The sequence below is a fragment of the Pyxicephalus adspersus genome, chromosome 1 (genome assembly GCF_032062135.1).
Source record: "Pyxicephalus adspersus chromosome 1, UCB_Pads_2.0, whole genome shotgun sequence".
NCBI classification, from domain to species: Eukaryota; Metazoa; Chordata; class Amphibia; order Anura; family Pyxicephalidae; genus Pyxicephalus; species Pyxicephalus adspersus.
Window position 1 is genome coordinate 107,592,038 of NC_092858.1, and position 9,433 is coordinate 107,601,470.

Below are 9,433 nucleotides of genomic sequence, written 5' to 3' on the forward strand. Positions count from 1 at the left end.
ATATATAAAAAATTGTAATTACTATAGTTATTATAATTAAAAAAACATTTATTTATTATTATATATGTATCTAAATATATACACATATAGAAAATACTTTTAACAATAAATCCTTCTCAACTTTATTTTATTTTTGTATTTAATTGAGTATCTGTTTACTGGTGTACAAGTCTAAAGGATCGTATCAATAAATGATTATGGAATGTCCAATTGGAAAAAAAAACAAACAGCCAATTTTAACAGACTGCACAAATGCTAATTGCAAGCCAATTTCTATTACCTGTGTGCCTAATTTTGAGCATATATAAGGGGGTTGTTTACTTGCTTTTTCTTTTTGTTTTTTTCTTGGAGGGGCTGTTGTTTTGTCTGTTATCCTAATTAATCTATGTTCCTGCATTTGATACTTTGCTTGCCCTTTAGCGCAATAGCTGCTTTTTGAATGTTTGAATGTTTCAATGTCCATTTTGCAATTTTGAAGTGTTTGTGGCCATATTGTTTGATTGCAAAATTCTGCCTTTATTACCACTTTGAAATGTTTGTCCTGCATAAATATTTTCTAATCCAATTTTCCACCCTTGATAGATCAAAATTGCATATTGGTTTGGTAAGTATTTTTGAAATACAATATTTGTTTCCAATCTCCCAGGACACACAGTTTAAAAAGTCAATTGTGATTCTTTTTAAGCTGTTCTTTTCTCTGAATTATTTGAAAGGCTAAAAACAGCACAATTGTCTTGTTAAAACTCAGTTGTCTGATGCGAATAGTTGTGTGCCAAACTTCAGGAGTGTGTAGCTCATAGTTGTGCACCAAGGCGGATCAGCTATGTGCATGTGAACTGTGTTTTTTATCAGTTGAAAAATGCGGCACACTTTTGCACAGTCCTAATTCAGGTAAGTTTTTATTTTTTTGTGTATATTGCTTGTTTTGCTTCATGTGCAATCATGCATGTATGTATAGACATGAGTGCACATGAAGCAAAACATGTATGTATGCATTTAGATGTGTGTACATATACATAGAAAAGAGAAATTATAGGAAGAAATAGGCAAAGAGGGCTTTATGGACCATATTGCTTCACATGCTTCAAATTGAAAAGATTGCCTGTTTGTTCCTATGATTTCTGATGTCATGGGCTTGGCTACAAGCAGCATTCATAGATGATATTGCTTCTGGTTAAAAGAAGGAATCCATCTTTATGTGCTTCCACTACCAAGCTGAGGTAAGTAAGTCAATATATAGTGGGCCAAGGTCTAAAATGCCATTCAAACCTGCAGAAACATCTGGAAGGCATGGAAAAGCAAGAAATTGTTTGGCACAAAGTGGATTTGGCCCTGGAAGTGTAATATACTAGTACTATTTTTTTTTGTGTAAACACCTAAATAATGCATACACTCCAGTATTTAATGAGCATTAAGTTGAGCAACAACATAACATCTGTTCATTTCCAAGAGTGCCTGACCCTGCTTGTGAGCTTGGCAATCAATGTCGTTTGATGTTGTGCTTGGCAACCTGGACCTCCTTCCATTACCATCAGGTGTGTTAGAATAAGTACACAACTCAGCTGGACAACTAATTGACAACCTGTTTGGATAGCAAGTGGAAGTGTGCTTGTATACAATAGTGCTAAGATCAGACAGCACAATGACAACAAACCAATAACACTACCACAAATAAACAGAGAGAGTTGTGTGGTGACAAATCAACGTGAGTGCAAATGTCAGACTATTAAAAAAAAAAAAAAACAACACAAAAAGTAATAAAAACTAAAACAATTTATTCAGAAAAATACTATTTACATAATACATTCAAATATATGTGATATGTGATACATTCAAATGTATGTGATCTAATGAAAATGCATATGTATTTATATACATTTAAATGCATTTTGACATACACACACACAAGTGAAATCACTAAATGTTCCTTAACCCCCCTAGCAGTAATCCCGAGTGTGACTCAACATGCAAAAAGCGGTAACCCCGAGTCACACTCGGGGTAACTTTGGGGGTCCCCCTTACCTCAGCCCTGCACTCCATTGGCGATCAGACGATCCCGCTGTAATGCTGGGGCGCCTCTCCGTCGGGGGGGGGAGTGGCTGGGCAGGAAATTTAAAAGCAGATTACTGAGTAATCTGCTTTTAAATGACGCCTGGGTCCCCGCCACCCCGCTGCTCGCATCTGCAGTTAGATGCGATGCACCATGCAGGATTTCTGCATTGTGCATCACATCTAACTGCAGATGCGAGCACCAATAGTAAATTCCGTAATGCCAGCGGGAAATTGCCGCTGGCATCACCCCCGGAATTTACTGCATCTGCTCGCATCACCCGGAGATCAGCCTCTGGGTGATGCGAGCAGCTTAAGTGGAGTGAGCAGGGCGGGACATCCCCACCGCATCACCCGGCAAGATGTGACATTTTCCGGGTGATGCGATGGCGTGATGGATTCTGGGGGCGGGAAATTTAAAAGCAGATTACTATGTAATTTGCTTTTAATTTTTTTTTTTTACAGTAAAATACACCACAAAACATAAAATAAAAGTATAAAATACATTTTAGTGCACCAAGCATCATTGCCCAGTGCCCTGATTTACATTTTGCCCACTATTAGCCCTGACCTTGATCTGACCTTTTGATGACTTATAAATCACTTCCTGAATGTATAATTTCATCACTTTGGCCCTAATTCATCAATGAAATGCGCGTCCAGCGAGCCGGCTTCCCGCGGTCCAAAGCCGAGTGCTAGTACACGCGCCTTCACTTGCCAGCCAGATTTCTGCCTTGATAAATGAGCAATAGGGGTAATGAATCTGCCTATTAAGGCGATTAGATTTCAGCTGCACGATTAAGGAGGATCTGTTAAGCTAATGGTGAGATCATAGCAATTAATTAGCGCACACCTGCTCTCTGTTCTGCGCACATCTACAGTCCATTACAGGTCAATTAGAATCTTTAAGACTTCTTCTTTTGTGTAAGTGTTACTTTTTTAGGTTACATTGTACTCATTACCAAAATGTATTATTTATTGTTAAATTTTTTGCACTTTTTTCATACTTTTTGGTTTGATTATTGCCAAATGTGGTTTAAAAAAACATTTAGTGATTTCACTTCTGTATATATGTCAAAATACATTTAAATGCATATAAATACATATGCATTTTCATTAATATTATTTAACTGGACTGGTTTGCAGGGGGAGGGGGAGGGGGGGGATGCCATCAAGTAAATTTGCTTGGATGTTATGCATTGATGTCACTTTGTAACCCTCATTATTGTTAGTTTCATCTTTTGCTGCAATGTTTTTGTGCTTGGTTTGTAATGACAGTTTTTGTTGTTTAGAAAATCTTCTGCAATGTTTTGTCATTTTTAAAAAAAACTAATATTCATGACAAATGCATGCTTTCCACTCTAAACTACTACTTGAACCCCCTGTTTGCCTTTGTCCCATTTTCAAAGTAACATATTGGTTTTTAAAATGTACTATGTACATATTTATTACTCTGACATTTGCACTCATATTGATTTGCTGCCACACAACTCCTCTGTTCATTTGTGTTAGTGTCATAGGTTTGTTGTCATTGTGCTGTGCTGCCTGATCTTTGCACTATTGTATACAAACACACTTCCACTTTCTGTCCAAACTGGTTGTCAATTAGTTGTCTAGCTGAGTTGTATACTCATTCTAACACACCTGAAGGTGATGGAAGGAGGTCCAGGTTGCCAAGCATAACATCAATTCGATGCCATTTTACACCTTGGCCCACTATTTATTAACTTCCTCACATCAGCTTGGGAGTGGAGGAACATAAAGGTGGATTTCTTCTTTAACCGGAAGCAATATCATCCACGAATGTACGGTAGTCTGTGATGTGACATTCCAGAGGCTTGGCACCACAGCAGAGGGATGTTATCACCCTGTAAGGAAATAGATTACATTATTGGGATGTGTTAAGCAGCATGGTTAATCATGCCTTAGTGGTAGCTACATGCTGTTGCATTGTATTTTTCATGCTTATCTGGCTGCATAAGCAATGCTTGCGCAAATCTAAACTAAATTGCACTCTGCCCTAGTTTAGCAATGTGTTTTTGTAAAATGCCACATAAAGGTCCAGCTCTTACACAAATATGTCTGCTGTTTCATTTCCCAAGTGTGCTTGCTATGACTTCAACTCCTAGGCTGGTTTGTAACCCAAACATGATGTGCTGAAATATATTATAAATGCATTGTAAACATATGTAAATACTCACACACAAACACATTAGCAATAGGTTCAGCTCTGACTCGACATCCCTCTGCTGCTAATACATGTTAGTTCATGGTATAGTAAGTGTTCTGTGAATGCAGTGTAACACTAGAGTTTTTTTACGAAGGTTGCTAAGGGTTGTGCTCTTCGGTCACTTTATTGCTTTTTGGTTGTTAGGAGACATTGTTACTACTGACTACCACACTAAAGTACTGTGACCTGTGAAAATAGTAATTAAACTAGGGCTTCAGGGAATATCTGAAAGTTAGTTCTTCCACCATGCTCCCAATATTGTACAATATTTATAAACTATTTGCTAAATTAGATGTTAGCACAAAATATGACATATATACAATATAGGTCATAGCCTGGCATTCTGACAATGCAAAGGGACATAGCAACATAATAGGTGTCTTTAGGATTTGACTACTGTTAGTTGTATTACAATAATGACATTATACATTACCTATTAACCAGCCCTCAGGCATTTCTCCAGAGATGAATTTCTGGTAGAGGGCTGTTTGACGCAGGATATAGGCATCATGGCATGATCCTGGGAAACCTGTGCGTGCACTCATGATTCTCCTGTTGGCATCACAGACTATTTGTACATTCAGTGAATGATATCGCTTCCGGTTGCGAAACGCGATTTCCTGCAATTTAGGGGCCTGAATGGCCACAAGGGTGCAGTCAATGGCCCCCAAAACATTCGGAAATCCCGCTCGCCTGAAGAAATCCACCTTTACCTTCCTCCACTCCTGAGCTGTTTGAGAAAAATGAATATATATTGGGACAAGGTCCACAATGGCATTGATGACCTTAGTAAGAACCCTGGAAACTGTAGGCTGGCTTAAGTCCACAAATTAAGGCCGAGGAGGTTTGAAAGGAACCCCTTCCTAAAATATACAGAGTGGCCAAGAGCCTGGTCATTCCTGGCACTGCCTGGCTTCACTTAGTTTTTGGAGCAATTTTCTCTTCCAGCAAGCTGTACAGGTGATGGATGACCTGGCGAGACAGGCAGAAACGCCTTTTGACGTCCTGGTCACGCAAACTTTCCAGGCGGCTACGCTCCAAGAAAATGCGTGGTGCCCGGACCGTTTGTGAAGCATGAGCCTGCTCCTCTGGTTGCTGCTGCTGCTGCTCTTCTTCTGTTATGACAAGGAAAGTGGTGTTTAATGTCACAACAGCAGTTGTAAAGAGCAACTCTAGTTCCAAATTCGGATCCATGACAACAGCAAACAAAATCCTTGAACCGGCGGACATTTGAATGCGCGTGCGGTTACATGCAGGTTTGCAAACGCGTACGTGCACACGTACTGAATCCCTATAAATTTGCACAGAGTTTATTAGCCATTCTGCTCATGCAAACCAAAACTTGGAGAAAAAAAAGAAAAAAACAAAAAAAGAACAAAGGTTGCGACAAGAACAAGTAAGAATACACCATTGACTTTATTCCTCCAAAAAATGTTTTGGGTGTGTTGTCCCATAACTCTTTTATTTTGTTACTTCTAGTTACATGGAGCCAAGGAGAATGGCCACCACCACCACCACTACAACTATTGCTGCTGATGACGGCCACACCACCACTACCACCCCAGGGTCTTCAGTCCATAGACCAACAGGCAGCTCCCTCAGGCCAGCTAGGTTGCTCTGTGAAGCAGGCCAAATAACATCTAGGCCCCTGGTCCCTCAACCTGGCACCTCAGCCGGTTTGAGCTGGACCAGGGATTCTGCTTCCAAGGCAATCAGCTTCACTCTTCACTCTACACTTCACTGAGCAAAATGCAGCCCTCATGGAGTTCTACGTACAACATTTTCCTAGACTCCGTGGGGGCTTTCACTCCCAGACTTCCCATGCTATAAAGGCAGGGACTCTGGGAGGAAATTGCCAGGAGTGTAAATGCAGTGGGCAGTACACTACGAACCATTACCCAGTGTCAAAAACGTGTGAGTGGCATCTTCAGACACGTCAAAAGGCTCCTGGGCACAGAGGCTGGAAGGAGTGGGACCTATCCTGAACATCTTGTGCAGCGTCTCAAGGAGTATGAAAGAATGGTGTTGCCATTCATTGGGCCAGAAACGGTGATAGGGGTGGACTACCGGGATGACTCCAATGCTTTCCAACCATGTAAGTTCAATCCTTTTACATTACCTAATTAACAATGTGAATTATTTTTTGCATTTTTGTGGGATTGCAACAGTTTAGTCATTAGCATTGAGAACAAAATAGCATTGTGTTTTTACTTAATTATGCTTGGGGGTGAAATATGAGATCATTTTTGGAAAATGACCTCTTTGATGTATTTTTACTTTCTTTTGACTTGCATTAACAATGTGTGTATTTCAATTTTTTTACAACCTCAGACGCAGCAGTCCCCTCCTGCCCTCTGTGCTCGCGGTGATGTGGATGATGAGGATGTCACTTCGCATCAAGATGACACTGGGCTTCCTCATGGTAAGATGAACCTTCATGGTATATCTTGTTTGACATTGTGCACGTGTCTCTAATCATGTTTATAACCACACTCATGTGTAATATGAGTGTTTCATTTCACACATTTTTGGCTCTGGGAGTGGCATGTTTTGTGGTTAGATTTGTGGTGAACTTATCAATCCAAATGAACTTGGGTTAGAGTCAAGCTCACTTTCATTTGTTTTTGTGCTTTCATTAACAGATCACCATCTACAGGAGGAGGTCGTTGATCCACTGCAGAGAAGCCTGAAGGAGAAGACAGGTAATTTGGTTTGTGTGTGTGTGTTCAGCCTTCCAAAAGCTAAGTAATAACCTTCGATCTTTCTATAATATATCTATATATAGATAAGATTTGTTAGGCTTTCTTTGCAGAGGATTCTGGTGCAGCCTCCCTTTGTGAATGTGTGAGTTTAATAATGTCCAAAATTATTTTGCGTGTGAGAAATATTGGGGACTTTTGATATATGAAGACTTGTCACCACAATCATTCATTTTGATGTGATTTATCATGTGCCTTTCTAGAACATCCATGTCTGCTGGTTTCTGGATCTGAAGAGTTTTCATGGGCTGCATCCACTGTGGAGGTAGGCAAGAACCTTTCCCAATGTGTTCCATTTGTGTTTTTTTTTTTGTTTAGGGTCCCTCAAGTGGACATTTACCACAAGCAGAAGAGGAGACACCTGAGGTTTCCGTAAGCAACCCATGTTTAATGTATAGGATTCAGAAAAAATGTGTCTAACATTTTGTCTAACATTAGTTGTTGTTTCAATGTCAGGATGCTGTCTGCATAATGTTATGGTGACCCACAAAGTTATGTGATATTGTAGTATTTTTTATTTTCCCTTTATAGCAACCAGTGGATGCAGGTGGATTGGGTAAACCCAGTGTGGGCAGCCAGCTTCTAAACCTCACTCAGAGGCTGGTTGGCCATTTTGATAGATTAGTGGAGTCAAGGATGCCTGGCCCAAGTTCAGATAATTTGGAACCGGTCCTTACGGTCCTACATGAAAACATAAATCAAAATCGCCAGGACGGAGAATTTAACCAACAACATCTGGTGGCCGTGCATCGTCTGATAGAATCGGTCCAAGAACAATCGACCACTTTGGGTGCCTACATGTTCAGAGTTGACCATCCCTGTAACATGTTAAGTGAATCCCTGGGCCAACAATCTCGCCTACATCAGGTGATTATTCAAAGGCTGGGTTGGCAAATCCCAATAAGCCCAGCTGGCCCCCCATCTCCTGTAGAGCAGCCAGCTCCATTCTTCCCCCTGGCTCCACCCTGTGCCCCTGCCCGGCCAATGAGTGCCCCTGCCAGCCCACCCGGTGCCCCTGCCAGCCCAACCCATGCCCCTGGCCGCCCACCTCCTAACACGCGGGCAAGCAATCGACATGCTCTGGAGGTTGGCCGCAGGTGCGCCCATGCTGTGCTGTGGAGGTGGCCCATGACCGGGCTGTTAGGGTGAGCCACGCCCGTGGCTGGGCTGGTGAAGTGGGATGTGGCCGTGCCCGGTCTGGGCGAAGTATGTAAATGGATGCCGGGTGGCAGATGAGAACATTCTTCACATTCTTCCTGTCATTCTTCACTCATTTTTTCAGGACTCCATGAGATCGCCAGTGTGGGTTTGAGTTGGTATCCTGTGTGAAGACGCTTGTTTGTATAAAATAGCTTAATCTCCATTTTGTGTTTGCCCAATGTCCAGTTAGTAACCCTCGCACTTTGACACTTTAACTATCTAAGTTTCTTTTGATGCGGCCCAAGTACGCTCCAAATGCAGTTTTGCCATCTACTCCCCGAAGAATGTTCCACTTTGTAAATTTGTCAAAGGGATTCTAATCAAGTATGAAGTCTCAGCTCAATACTCTACAAGTATTGCTGTAATGACCTTAAAAAAAGCTAAAGATTATTTCCAAATACACTATTGCATCTTTGTTCACTAAATGAACACAAATCTAGTTATGTCTAGGGACGAAATATGGCACACCGCACTTCTCTGACACTTGTCTGTAACAGATAAATGTGCTTGCTAATAGGTCAACTACTTTTCTGTTGGTTAAAATGACATAGAAGGTGTTCAGCTGTGTATTCTATGCCAAATGTATTCTTGAATGATGTTACAATTACATATATTTTGAAGAGGACATATCTAACATACCCAACTCTGTTACTTTTAAGGTCACAGGATATTTTGACCAAGTGACCAATGGAGGAATGGAGCAAACTCGGCCAATCTGCAAAACAGGTTTATGTAGGATAAGAGCATGTTCAATATTTTATGGTTCAAATAACCATTGTTATGAACTAAGGTTTCTTTTTTGTGTTATTTTAGGGATGGAATCGGATTGGCCAGGCTGGAAAAATCTTTGGAAATGTGCACTGAAATAAAAATCAAATTAAATTCACAAAATCTGGCTTTTAGTTTTTTTTTTACAAAAATTACAAAACTTCTTTTAAAACATATATACAATTTTTTTTAAAAAAAATGGTACCGCCTGGGCAGATCCCAAGGAGGGGCCAGCCTGAAGTGGTACTCCAAGGCAGACATCCTCCGGTGCAGCCAGTACAGGCTATCCTGTCTACTTCCTGGCGGGTGAGGAGAAAACAATATATTACCCCGAAGAGTTTGGTCCAAACATTTTTTAAAAGTACTGTCCTTTTAAAAACCAAACAAATGAAAATATAAACTTACCAGGAGGATGTCTGCCATGTCG